The following is a 15,339-nucleotide window of genomic DNA, read 5'->3' on the forward strand; positions in this document are numbered from 1 at the left end:
TCCCAAGCAACATCATGCATCTCTGCTAGTTATTGAATAAGTAAATGACTAAATGGTGTTTTTAAATTTTGAACCAAAGAAACGTAGATTATAAAATACAGTATGACTATAAATACTAACGAGAAATTGGCAGAGTTTTCAAGTGTTTTTTTTTCCTATTCTGACTGATACATAACTTAAATGTTTCACAAAATTATAACTGATTCTTTTTTTATTATCTAATTTAGTTAAAAAGATCAGAAAATAAGTTATGAAGAATTTGACTGAAGGGAAACAACTCTTACATATTGTAATGCATATAGACAGACATACCTCAACTTACCAGTTTTGTGTTACATCTCTTTTGACCATGTCCTTTTTCGTTTTGTTTTGTTGTTTTCCTTTTTAAGAAACTAATGGAAAAAGAACTAGTAAACCTCGACTTCAGTCGATTTATCCAACTTTATGTCGGCCTCAGCGAATATAACTAAAAGCATAAAAAACATATTTTTAAACCACCTAAAAACTAATACTGGATTTGAAAATCATGCGAAATATATGTACAAACCATATATTAAAACCGATATGAGCTAATAAATTTCCTTAATGTTATTCGTGTTACGTACACTTTCGAGTTAAATCGTCTGTCTTGATCCCAAAAAGCAACGTAAATCGAGGCATGCTTGGGTGTGTAAACGCAAAGACACACACACTCACATACAAATGTGTGTATGTGTAAATTATTTCTGTTCTTTCGAATCAGTTTTTCTATATCAATTTTTTGCACAGCCCCGCCCCCAAAGTGCGATACAATTAACTCTACTACGTGATAAGTAGTTACTCTGACAACTTAGTAGGAGGGGAGATAAAGAGCTAAGTTAACAAAAAAATATAATCGGTATTTTGTTACATCCCTTTATATTCGGAATGTGTGTACTCCTGTACATGAACTGAAATAACTCCTATGATAATACCAAACGTCGAAGTTTCTGATCAGGATGCCCACATAAAATGGATTTTCTCCGTTTTCACCACAGACTTTGAAACCATGAGGGGGCATCCTTTTATGAAAAAATGTTTGAAAATTAATGATTTTTTTTTGTTATTTTACACATCCTCCTCTGTCCTTTTCACTCCTACTACGGACCAATTTTGGCCTTTTTTTTTTTTTTTTTTTTGCACTATGCATTTAAAAACCATGGGAGAAACCTTTTTCGGTAGGAAAAAAAAAGTATCTTATTTGTTTGGCTGCCAGCATTTCAAAAATAAAAATTTTTAAATTTGGCACATTAATGTACTTTTCCAAAGTGAATTGCTGGAGTTATTTCACTTTTTCCAGAAAAATGCATTTAAAAAGTTATAGAAGTTTAAAATTTGATCATTTTCACCCAATCAGGAAACAGGATTTGGAAGCTGTTATTTTATGTGTGACTACACATTTTGTTTACAACATACTGAAAATAGAATATGTTGTCAATATTTGTATTCGATATATGGAAAACAACATATATTTTGTAGTTTGAAGCATTCAATATGCATTTAATGTGATAGCACAAACTTAAAAGATTTATCCAAAAACGTTATTTAGCTGTTATTTTTAGCACACCTCACAACCACCTCAATGACAAAAAAAAAGTAAAGAACATGTCTTTTGTAGTTTTAAGCATTCAATATGCATTTAATGCGATAAACAACACATTACATGCAATAAGCAACACATTACATACAAATTAAATATGCTTAACAAACAAACATTTAAGCATTAATACAAACTTAAAAGTTTTATCCTAAAAACAAAATAGCACATTATGAGATAAATATTTTTAAAATTGAAAATGAATGTTAGAAATGCATTCAATCGATTTCTCGAACAAATTACAATTTTCATATCTTCTGCGTCCAGGGCCAGCTCAAAGTACCAGCAGTCTCCCAGGGCACCATGTGCTAGGGGGCACTAAGGAGGGCATGACAAGGAAATTTCCTCGACCATCAGCTTGTACATGCCGAAGTTGAAGTTCAGCTTGCCCAGGGCACCAGTAACCTTAGAGCTGGCCCTGCCTGCGCCACATAAATTCATAGAGATATTAATCTACCATAGAACAGTGAGTGCCGCAGTATCATTTATTACCTCACTTTACAAAGGCCCATGTACTCTCCACTTATTGAGTGTGGGTACTATCTTTTGAGTTAAAAGATCTAACACTGTGGTTCACCGTTCTATGCTCAAAATTGTAACTATCAATTTCAGGAATGTGAGAGTACACCCTCCACAAATCGCTGAAAATTGTGGTTCCTGGAAGAATCAAGTGACGTATGCATTCTTCCAGTGTGTCACGATTCTGACATGGCACCAAATGCAGAAGAACCTGTCTAGTCTTGTGATACACTCCTCCAAAACCGCACTGCTCAGGTAGGACCCTTCTTTGGTTGTACTTACGTCTTTAGAAGACTGTTTCATTGATCTCAACAATCTTCCCAGGACCACCACAATTTTCTTTTTGGTATAACACCCTTTTCTTGCAGGTACAACATAGCACCCTCCTCTGTCTTCGGTGTCTCTATCATAGACATGAGGTTAAAAGATCTGAAAAAAAATTTGAAAATATTTTCAGATGAAAAGGTGAGTGAGTTAAATAAGATTTGGCTTTTGTTTCTAGCACATCCGACAGCCACCTTCCACATTTGTCACTCTCATGTATTGATGCATTTTTATATTTTTCTCCCCAAAAGCATATTTTATGGAAAGAAGATGATTATGGAATGTTTAGTTCAAAAGTGGTCCATTGCTCTGATTTAAATAACAAAAAGATTAAAATTAAAATTTTTAAAGCCCCTTTATCAGCACCACCAAGCGAGTGTATGTGTATGTGTGTGTGTTTGTGTGTGTGTAAGAAAAAACATATTTACTAACGCTATTAAAATAAATGATCCTTTACATATCTTTTTTAAATTACTGGGGATAAATCCCAGCAATGACCTTCTCAGGCTCTCCAATATTTTAAAATTATAGACAAACAATAGCAGAGGGCAGAGAATGTTGAAAAAAAATAATAATTTTCAAAAAATTTTTCTTAGGAGTAGCTTGCTTACCAACCACATGGTTCTGGGTTCAGTCCCACTGCGTGGCACCTTGGGCAAGTGTCTTCTACTATAGCCTCAGGCTGACCAAAGCCTTGTGAATGGATTTGGTAGACGGAAACTGAAAGAAGCCCATTGTATACATGTATATGTATGTGTATGTGTGTGTTTGTGTGTCTGTGTTTGTCCCCCCAACATCGCTTGACATCCAATGCTGGTGTGTTTACGTCCCCGTAAATTAGCAGTTCGGCAAAAGAGACCGATAAAATAAGTTCTAGGCTTACAGAGAATAAGTCCTGGAGTCGATTTGCTCGACTAAAGGCTCCAAATAACTGAAACAAGTAAAGAGTAATAGTGTTAATGTGTTTATGGGGAAATATTGAAAAACGTCAATGCATGTGAGAGCAACAAAAAAATGAGGAAGATAGTTATGGGATGTGCCACAAACAACAGCCAAAATCTCCCTTAAAACACACACCTTTTCGTCTGAAAATATTTTCACATTTTTTCTGTTTTTTTACCAAAAAGGCTTCTCCGATGGTTTTTAAGTGCGTAGTGCAAACAAAAAACAAAAAGTGTCCAAAATCGGTCCAGAGGGTGCAAAAAAGTCATAAATTTTCAAACATTTTTTACATATAAAGATGCCCCCACTCTTCACATCGTTTCCAAGGCTTGTGGTGGAAAGAAATTGCAAAAATCCCTGTCATAACAGAAAATCCTAACCCAAAACTCCAACTACCAAACCTTGTCACAGACCTACCTGTTGTTGTTGGCACACCGTCGCTTATGACGTCAAGGGTTCCAGTTGATCCGATCAACGGAACAGCCTGCTCATTAAATTAACGTGCAAGTGGCTGAGCATTCCACAGACACGTGTACCCTTAACGTAGTTCTCGGGGATATTCAACATGACACAGTGTGACAAGGCTGACCCTTTGAATTACAGGCACAACAGAAACGGGAAGTAAGAGTGAGAGAAAGTTGTGGTGAAAGAGTACAGCAGGGTTCGCCACCATCCCCTGCTGGAGCCTCGTGGAGCTTTAGGTGTTTTTGCTCAATAAACACTCATAATGCCCAGTCTGGGAATCAAAACTGCGATCCTAACCACTGAGCCATTGCGCCTCCACACAGACCTACCTACACAGGAGCTAAATCTCCATCCTGCTGCCATTTTATTTATTCACTATTATATATTATTTTACAATACACTCATGTTATGAAACTGATCTCAAAAGACCTACTGGTTACTTAAAATAACTGAAACTGCTCTTTTACAAGAGGTGTGCCAAAAAGTTCCCAGCTATCGTGAAAGGCTTGGTTGGAGGCCCAACATTCCAATTTTTTTTTACAGGGCTTAGAAAAACTGAAGGACCACTGCAGTAAGTGTGTGAATCTGAGAGGGGAATATGTTGAATAAAATCATAATTAACTGATCCTCCTGTATTTTCTTTTACCCAAAGTAAAGAGCTTTTCACCCTCTGATATCTTATAATATTTTTATCTTTTACATGTTTCAGTCATTTGACTGCATCCATGCTGACGCACCACTTTCAAGAGTTTAATCGAATAAATCAACCCAGATACTAAAGTATAATAAAGTACAGACTTAAGTATTGTGAAGTTGACACATTGCACAGATCATGGGAGTAAGACGGACTGAAATGAACCAAACCATATGGGATGAACAATTAAACATTAAACAAATAAAATGAAATAAAATGAAGTATACTATAACTGCAAGAAAATAAACATGAGGAGATATATTTTGATAGATCATCTGAAGATGATGTGGTTGATGATGAATATAAGTATTGATTATTGACTACTGAAACATTTGTAATGAAGTATCTGAAATATCAACAATTTGTCTTCTGTCCTTTGAAACGTACGTACATACAAGACACTGTAAAGCTAAGCACTTTGTGGACGTAAAAACTGGGGTAACCCCATAGACCAGCCATAACTATCTTTATCTAAATATATTCATATATATATATATATATATATATATATATATATATATATTTATGTATGTATGTATGTGTATATATGTGTGTGTATACATACATACGTATGTATGTATATATACACACACATATAATCACATATATACATACATACATAAATACACATATACACACACACACATATATATCATCATCATCGTTTAACGTCCACTTTCCATGGGTTGGATGATTTGACTGAGGACTGGCGAACCAGATGGCTACATCAGGCTCCAATCTTATCTGGCAGAGTTTCTACAGCTGGATGCCCTTCCTAACGCCAACCACTCCAAGAGTGTACTGGGTGCTTTTACGTGCCGCTGGCACAAGGGCCAGTCAGGCGGTACTGGCAGTGGCTATGCTCAAAATGCTGTTTTTTACATGCCACCTGCACAGGAGCCAGTCCAGTAGCACTGGCAACGACCTCGCTCGAATGTTTTTCATGTGCCACCAGCACAAGTGCCAGTAAGGCGACACTGGTAACGATCACACTCAAATGGTGCTATTTATATGCCACTGGTACAGAAGCCAGACAGCTGCTCTGGCAATGATCACACTCAGACAGTGCTGTTAGTGCTCCACTGTCACAGGTCCCAGTCATCGAATTTGGTTCAATTACAATTTCGATTTCACTTGCCCCAACAGGTCTTTGCAAGCTTAGTTTAGTGTCCAATGAAGGCGAGATTGGCATGGGTGCCAGTCGTCGAATTTGGTTCGATTTCGATTTCACTTGCTTAAACAGGTCTTCGCAAGCAGAGTTTAGTGTCCAATGAGGGAAAAGTACGCATAAGTGGGCTGGCTACACCCCTGGCAGAGGCCACGGATTATGGTCTCACTTGGCTTGCTGGGTCTTCCCACGCACTGCATATTTCCAAAGGTCTCGGTCACTAGTCATTGCCTCGGTGAGGCCCAATGTTCGAAGGTCGTGCTTCACCACCTCATCCCAGGTCTTCCTGGGTCTACCTCTTCCACAGGTTCCCTCAACCACTAGAGTGTGGCACTTTTTCACACAGCCATCCTCACCCCTGAGGGTGTGGGAGGTATGGGCCCGTGAGACCCTGGGACAGGGGACAGCAGCATCATGTACCTGAAAAGAAAGCTCGCATTTGGCAGAATTCATAAACAAGCAGTAGCCTTCAATTCAAATATATACATATATATATATGAATATATTTAGATAAAGATAGTTATGGCTGGTCTATGGGGTTACCCCAGTTTTTACGTCCACAAAGTGCTTAGCTTTACAGTGTCTCATCAGACCCTAATGGCTGGTGGCCTATAACCTCTCTTCAAAGTGGAGGCAAAAAAGACCTCATGGCTAGTTTTTGAACACACAAAGAAGAGTTAAGTGCAAGGGGTTGTCTCTCTTAGACCATTATCTGCAGTCCAACCCGTCAGCTTGTGGGTCCCAGGATTTCAGTAGGAATCTCCTGAAGTGTAAGCAAGGTCTAAGACATCTGTCCTTGAATTTAAGATGTTCCCCGGGTTCAGGGAGTTCTCTAATATCCTCCCCTGTTCAGCTATGCACAGCTAACAATGCTTGCTCTCATTGATGTAGGGGCCCAGCTTTTCTAGAATCTTCCGTGGAGTCCCTTCAACCTTCAGGCACCACACATGGCTCACCAAAGACAGGGCATATCATCTCTCTGGAATCCAAAACAAGGATCTGTGGTTGGAGAGGTGCTGCTTGAAGGTGTTCCCAGAAAATCTAATGTATCTTTGAATACTGCCGCTGTTGATATTGACACTGCACTTCCACTGTTGTTGATGTTGTTACTGTTGCTATTGGTGTCATTAATGCTGGTGTAGAGGACATCATCGGTAACAGGGCTGGTGCTGCTATTGCCATTGTACCTATGGGATTGTGTAAAGTGCTTATCTACTAGCCTAAGGAATATCTTACCTACACACGTTCTTTTATTGAAAGAGAATTAGCATACACTTTCATTCGGTTCTCACCAACTCTCAAATCACACTTTTGGTTTTGTTGTTTATTGGCTTCAACAAGTTTAATAAACTAAGTAAAGATAGTCAATGTGTGAGCCAAGATCATAACTCATCTCATTATAAAATATTTATCTTGGTTGGTCAAACAAAGGAATACTTCGAGATTCACAAGTTAAAAATGAGTACCACAATGACTTAGATTAAATATCATCATATGATTGTTATGTAGTTATGATCATATGGAGCACACTGCCTCAAGATTAAATCATAAAAAATATGTAGTCCTTATTTTAGAGATGGCTGGAAATTTGTTTAAGGAAAGTTGAGTGCTGCATTGAATATGTTGAGGGATTAAAAAAAGCTTCTTTACTAAGTTATAATAAGCATTATCAATATATTATAATCCAATCTGCCAATTATACTTCAACAAAACCTGGTAGAGGACCTTGACAAAATATAAGCTTAACTCTCAGGTTTCTGCTTTTTTTCTCTTCAACATCTTCAGTGATATCAATTTGATGAAACAATAGGTGGAATCAATAAACTACTTCCCTGTGCTAAAATGGCATGGTGATTCATAAACCATAAATCAATGATTTTTCTTTTTGCTTTACACTGAAAGCTTTCAGACTACAAATCAAATACCAATAACTTTGATACACCAAATTTTACTAGTTCTTCATTTTTAATCAATTCTGTAACTTATTTTATCAGTAACTGAGAGATGAAAGACTGGTTTGATCCAGATGAGATTTGACATGCAAAACCACAGGCTCTGAAATTTTGCACTAGTGAATTGGAAAAAATTCTGTTTCTATATCTCTATCAATTCATCTGCCACAGAGTTATGTTTCGTATTAGTTGTAGGGGGGAGGCATATGCATGCATGCATGTGTGGTTTCAGACCTCCTTGAAAAGATTTCATTTTTTTTTTTTTTTTTTTTTTTTTTTTTTTTTGCTGTTTTGCTCCATTTTTATTTCTAAGACAAGTTCATTCTCAGGTACATTTAATCCTCTTAAGATAAGTTCTTTATTTTTGCAAAAACATCTGAATTGTATCATGAAAATTGTTCATAAAACAATTATTCAAAAAACAGTTATTTGAAATAAATATCATTTGTGTACTTGATTTTTAATTTTAACATTTTTGTTTAAATAAAGTAAAAAATTTAGAATAATTAAAATTTCGTATAATTGTCCTTTTGAATAATTTTCATTCATACAATTTTCCAATCGAATAAATGTTTTTCGATTAATTGTTTTCGAATAATTGTTTTCAAACAGTTATTTTCAAACGATATTCACATAATCATTTGAATTATTAATATGAAGTTAGTTCTGTTTTGTCACATCTGTATTTCTTGTTAAGAACACTCACATGGAAATATTACTCAGATCTCCATAATGTTTTCCTCTTTGCCATTATGATAGAAATGCTCCCATATTAACTATTCAGAACAATTTTATTGAAACCTTTATGAAGGAGACTGTTTTCAATGTTTCTTACTATACAGGTGAACTAATTTACAAGTAATTTCAGGAACAACTAAATCAGTTGTGTTTTATATGTGGAACATGTGATTTGCTAGGTGTTATGGTGCAGAGTAAATTATTGTATATACTCAGATGTAGTATATTAACTATTATGACAATGAGAGACAGAGTTGCTTCTACTGCTGATGTTGTTGTTGTTATCATAATCAGTAGCAGTGGTGATAGTAGTACCATTGACAACAATGATGATAGTGATGACAACAATGGTAGTGGCAGCAGCAATGGCAATGACAATATTGTCATTACTGTTGCTGTTTTGGAGGATGCTGCTTCTGCAATCAAAAAGCCCTGGTCTATTCTGTTAGAGCAGACTTTTGGCATGAAGGATCAGTCTATTGCCTAGATCAGCCGATCAATTCTACATTTTGGACATACAGATATAGAGTGTTCTAGATATTGGCTGAACTTTAGTTAGCATTCAAACTGTGATGTGACCATCTCCACTTTATTGTAAGTGTACTTTCTCATAATTTAAGACACTATGTGGTTTCTGTCTTAAAAGTGGTAAAGAATGTCTCAAGAGACATTTAACTGCTGAACTGAGCAGACCAAGTTTACAATACAGAAGCTCATTTTAAGGCCAAGAGCATGGAGTATATGAAGTCAGCAATTTATTGGAAGACTCTCTTTTACTCTTTGTTTCAGTCATTTGACTGTGGCCATGCTGGAGCACCACCTTCAGTCAAGCAAATCGACCCCAGGACTTATTCTTTGTAAGCCTAGTACTTATTCTATCGGTGTCTTTTGCTAAACCGCTAAGTTATGAGGACGTAAACACACCAGCATCAGTTGTGAAGCAATGTTGGGGTGTGGAGGGAGGGGAAAACACAGACACACAAACGCACACATATATATATATACATATACATATATACGACGTTATGGTTAGTCAGAGAGTGACCATTGCTTAACCATGTAGGTGACTCGTCAGACTCAAATTCCTGAAGGTGCATAACCTCTCTACAGCTGGAGGGAGGAAGATGTCACGCTCAGTTAAGCTTTGTAAACGAAAAAATATATATCCAGAGTTGTGTTACAGGCAGCACAAGGTATCTCTCTTACATTGGTTCCAGCCATATTGATATTCGAAGATAATACCATGGTCCTATTCTACAAATAGGGAATTCTAAACTTATAGCAGGAAACATCCTAGATGAGGGCATTTTTGTTTACAAAACTAACTGACCATGATGTCTTCCTCCCTCCAGTTATAGAGAGATTATGTGTCTTCAGCCATTTGAGTATGACAAGTCATGTATGTTTTAGAGTATGCTTTAAAGTATGCTTCTTTTTTTGGATATATGTACTACTGTCAATATATATATATATATATATATATATATATATATATATAGATATATAGATTCAAGGTTGAATATGGTACTTATGCATAGGCACCCGAATATCGTATTCCAAAAGGATAGGTGATTCAAAAAATCAAAAAATAAGCAACACGGATTTCAAAGGTGATTGCAGTACGCACGTTTCATGCTACTCCAATTTATTTAAGTAATGCGAGCATTACATTAAATGCAATATGAAGAGCAATCTTCAGCTGCACGAAAATGCAGAAAATTACAGTAGAATAGACATATTATAAATGTGGCAACATTTCAAATCCAAGTGGGAGAGAGAATACATAAAAATCCAAGTGGGAGGAAGAATACATAAATCCATCTTGACATAGCCGAGTCTATCAGGCTAGTAATTGATTCTAGACAAAAGTTCTAACTGTCTCAGATTTTATTGTTTCTTATCTAGTGGTGATAGCATAAGGGACAATTACTTCTAAAGAAAGGGAAGGTGTAAGCAGTGTGCATGGACAAGGCTATAAAATGTATTAGAATATAAAGGTTTCACTGGTCAGAGTAGTATCAGGTCATTTTACTACTATCAAAATGTTGAGGAATTAAAACCCTAGGTATATGGGTCAAATAGGTTTTTTTCTTATAGTCTGAATAGAGTAACAGTATAGTGGTACAGACAACAATAATATTTTAACCAATATTTTCACAATAAGAGGTATGTTAATAAAATAAATAAAATGAGATGTAATTATTTTCTACAAAAATCATGAAATAATGTCAATATTGAATTCAGGGGCTCTAGATAGGGTGTAAAGTTTAAGGATATTAAGTATATTGGGTTCATGAAAACTATTTTGAATTATCTTAAAAAAAAAAATATATATATATATATATATATATATATATATATATATATTCTCACACACACACACACACACATGCAACAGGTTTCACTCCTAAGACATTGGTCAACCCAAGGCTATAGTAGAAGGCACCTGCCCAAGGTCCTGCACCTATGTTTAACCAAACAGCAATTCAGAGTTCAGAGTCTTCTGCTGTCAAAGGAAAGTGTCTCTAAATGTGTCATCTCCTCTTATTGTTCTTACCACAAATGAGGTAAGAATGATTTTATGGGAAGAAAGAAATAACATCCTACTACACCCCAACAACAATGAAAATGGTGGCAAGTAAACAAGCTAATGCGTGGTATAGATGTATGCTAGGAAATTTAGAAATTCCTAACTAACTGAGAACTAGATTTGACAAAGTAAAGTAACAATCAACGCTGATACAGTTCTTTCAACAATACCATGTGCAGTACAGAGCCACAAACTATGCAACATCTGTTAAGATATCATCATATGAAAGAACCATGCATTTTTGCTGACTATAAAATGCTCAATGAAGATGTAGAGAAATGTTTTCAGTAGATTCAATAAAAAAAAATTAATTAAAAAAATAAGCAGTTTGCTTAGATCTTTCTACTACCATAAAAAATTTAAACTATTTCAAAAATATAACGATTTGGATTTCATCTCAAGCTGCATATTTTAATATGCAGTTCACTGAGAATGCAGAGAAATCTGTTCAGCTTTAATTTTAAAAAAAATTAACAGACTCAATAAAAATATCTAGTAGATATTTGAATCTTTAAAAGGCTTTTCTCTACAGTTTGTCATGGAGAACAATTCTTGCTTGAGACAAAAAAGATGTAAAACACCTATTTGAACTGGTATTAAATTAAATAAATACTTTTCTAAGGTCTTTCTACTGCCATAAAAATATTAAATAAGTCTATTATTGCAAAAATATGCAGTGGGTTTAATCTTAAGTTGTACATTAACGCCTGAGTTTTTAAATTTATCTTATCCATCAACTTCATATTCTCATTTCAGACAGCTGTGAAATCAAGGTGGTACAGTTATTGGTTTCAAATTTTGACACAAGGCCAACAATTTCAGGGAAGGAGTAAGTTGATTACATCGACCTCAGTACTCAACTGGTACTTATTTTATCAATCCTGAAAGGATGAAAGGCAAAGTGGACCTCGGCAGAATTTGAGTCAGACAAAATTCCACAAAACATTTTGTCCAGTATATTAACAATTCTACCAAGCTTGCCACTTTAAAGTGGTACAGTTATTGCTATGATTATTCCCGTCAATTTGGGATCACTTTTACTTTTCTTCCAATTCTAATCTCCTCGTTTTCGACAACAGATGCCTCTGCTCTTCTGAGCTGACTAGTCTCATGGAACCTCTATTCAGACATTACTCACTCAACTGTCTCCCACCACCCACTCTTCACCAATATTGTGACCATTTCCCACTCCTCAGACCCATACAAACTATTTTATCTAGTCCCTCATCCCCAGAATGATTTGCTCATATTTTAATAGCAGTCCATCAAATTGCAATTCTTTAACAGGAACATTAACTGCTTCGAACTCACCAAAATGGTAGAGCCTACACAGACCATGAGTATACCTTCTTCTTCCAGACTGATCCAAAAAAAAAAAAAGTCTGAAACTAAATTAAATCATTTTCTTATTTCAGACTGATAAGTTACATTCAGTTAACTGAATGAGATGGTCCAGCTATTTCTCTCTTATTGTTTGAGAACAACAGTGTTATTGGTTATTTGTGCTGAATCAGGTTATTTATTTATTTAATTTCATATCATGTATTTTGTGGACAATAGCTTGCTATTTACAAGTTTAGAATGGACCAATTACTGATTCAGTGCATTTATCTTTGCAAGAGAGACAAGGGAATCGGGATGTTTGTAACTCAGTGGACTTCATTCAAAGAACATTGGCTTTTTACCAATGTTTACATCCTTCACCAATGTACAGCAAAAGATATGCACATACATACATACATACATACATACATACATGCATGCATGCAGACATATATACATACATAGATATGTATTTATGTATATACACACACACATGCATACATTCAGGTGAGTTTATATATACATATATATATATATATATATATATATATATATATATATATATATATATATATATATATATATATATATATAATATATATATATATATATATATGTATGTGTGTGTGTGTGTGTGTATCTATGCATATATATATATATATATATGTATGTGTGTGTGTGTGTATCTATGCATATATATATATATATATATATATATTCTCTCAAATGTCCAGGAGGTTCTCTTGAGATTGTAGATAGTCTCTGTTACCTAGGTACATCACTACATCTTTTCTCTTCTTCACATTTCTTCCTTCATGCACTATGCCTACCTCTCACTCCCTAATCCTGTCCTCACGGCCCTGTTTCTCTGTATCACTGCTAGCCCCCACGCCACTCTATGTACCCAAGTTTTCACCACTCACTAATCATGTTTCTTTGGCAATATCTTACCATTCATATTATGACCTTTGAACTGCAAGGGTATGCCCTGGCACTTGCTACCATCTATATCTATTTCTACCTTTACTCAACCAGCTCATTTCTATTCAGGTCCCCATCCCTTGTGAGTATGCCTGGCACTTTGCCACTATCTCTATCCTGATCTTTCTCTCTCTCTCTCCTCCTGCACTTCCCTCAGGTTGGGTAACCATGTATCTCCTTTGGGTAACCATGTATCTCCTTTGGGTAACCATGTGTCTCCTCTTAAGCAAGACACCTGTTTCTGTCACTCTGTCTTACTATAGCCTTTCATCATCTAACACAAGATTACCTCCTTCAATGCCCCCTCGTATTTCGGTAATTTCAACCAATCACTGACGTCTATTGAGGTGAAAACAATTACTGCTATGGAATATAAACAATATGTTCTAGCGGTGTAATGGGATCTTTTCCCTTGAATAAAATTAGTGCCGTTGTTTGTCAACAACAACTATCGGCGGTACTGTTATTTATAGCATCATACATCAAAAACTTTCAATTCAATAATACAACTCAAATAATACTATCACTGCACACATGACATGCATTATACAATTCCCACTTAATAAAATAACACAATCTATACACTATATAATCAACAAGTAATAAAGGAATGTATACTTTATGGCAGTGATTAAATTTAGCTTTTGGGACCTAAAAACACACAGCACATGGCAAATATATCATCATACTTAAGGATACACATTATTATATTATCTACAAAGAATATTGAAAAATAGCTTCAAAAACTTATCGTATTTTCCAATTTTCAGACCAAAATTTACAGCCAGAAAAAGTAAGTTGACTTATACACCAAGACAAGACTGGAGAATCTAAAAATAACATGTGAAATGCAGCAAGATTTGGAAAGATATTGACAATGTTTTGACCCTATAGCATTTAAACCAGCCATATCTGACCAAAATATTCTACCTTGTTTTATGTTGAAACTGACCAGATCTGGCCTCCCACACCAACCCTACAATATCATTCTAAAAATTGACAGTTACCTCATCAAAATCTCAAAGCTACAAAATAATGCATGATTAATTCAAAACAATGTGAATAAATAAGCATTACATTTGAAAGAGTAATTTGAATGCTAAAAGGTTAAATGCTTACATATTTACACTATATATTAAGTTCACTTATATGCTGGAAAATACAGTACACTCTCTCTCTTTTACTCTCTTTTACTTGTTTCAGTCATTTGACTGCGGCCATGCTGGAGCACCACCTTTAGTCGAGCAAACCAACCCCAGGACTTATTCTTTGGAAGCCTAGTACTTATTCTATCGGTCTCTTTTGCCGAACCGCTAAGTTACAGGGACGTAAACACACCACCATCGGTTGTCAAGCGATGTTGGGGGGACAGACACAGACACACAAACATATACACACACATACATACATATATATATATATATATATATATATATATATATATATATATATAATTATGTGTATTTCTTCTATCTTAATGAATAAAAATTCTTCTGATAGAATAAATGGGTTAATAGAAACCAATGTAGCAAAGAACACAAAATAACTGTGGTTTAGTTCCTGTTTTTAAGGCAGGAACTCCTTGAAATTTTGGGTATTTGAGTATATTTAAGAATTTAAGGAATGGAGAAAACGCATGTTATAATTGCATACTTTATTCCTACATATCTTTCAAAGGATTACAACCTGTGTGATCCATAGGGATCTTTGATATTAAAATTGTAACCTTCTCATCAGGGAAAGCATGGGAATCATCTTAAACGTAAGACATTATGACCGATTATGAAAACAATAGATGGATAAGGTTATGACTTGATTCATTTGAAAAAAACCGTTAGAGAATTGGACGCTGCCGGATAGTGGGTTGGACAACACATACCTATAAATGTGTGAGAACGTACATGCATACATAAATACACATACACAAACACACACATATGTGTGTGTGTATCAGTATGCATGTATGTGTGTGTTTGTGTATGTGTATTTATGTATGCATGTACGTTCTCACACATTTATAGGTATGTG

General features: G+C 35.3%; 1 long non-coding RNA gene across 3 annotated transcripts in view; it reads left to right on the forward strand.

The window, feature by feature from the left end:
• The window catches only part of LOC149137635 (uncharacterized), a 74,612-nt gene extending 61,759 nt beyond the window's left edge, over window positions 1-12,853 (forward strand). For all 3 annotated transcript variants that reach the window (XR_016242404.1, XR_016242402.1, XR_016242401.1), the window contains exon 3: window positions 11,764-12,853. This is a non-coding gene — a long non-coding RNA (uncharacterized LOC149137635). The remainder of the gene's footprint in view (window positions 1-11,763) is intronic.
• Window positions 12,854-15,339: the final 2,486 nt, after the last annotated feature.

Source organism: Octopus bimaculoides, chromosome 1, assembly GCF_046866305.1.
Source record: "Octopus bimaculoides isolate indiv1 chromosome 1, ASM4686630v1, whole genome shotgun sequence".
NCBI classification, from domain to species: domain Eukaryota; kingdom Metazoa; phylum Mollusca; class Cephalopoda; order Octopoda; family Octopodidae; genus Octopus; species Octopus bimaculoides.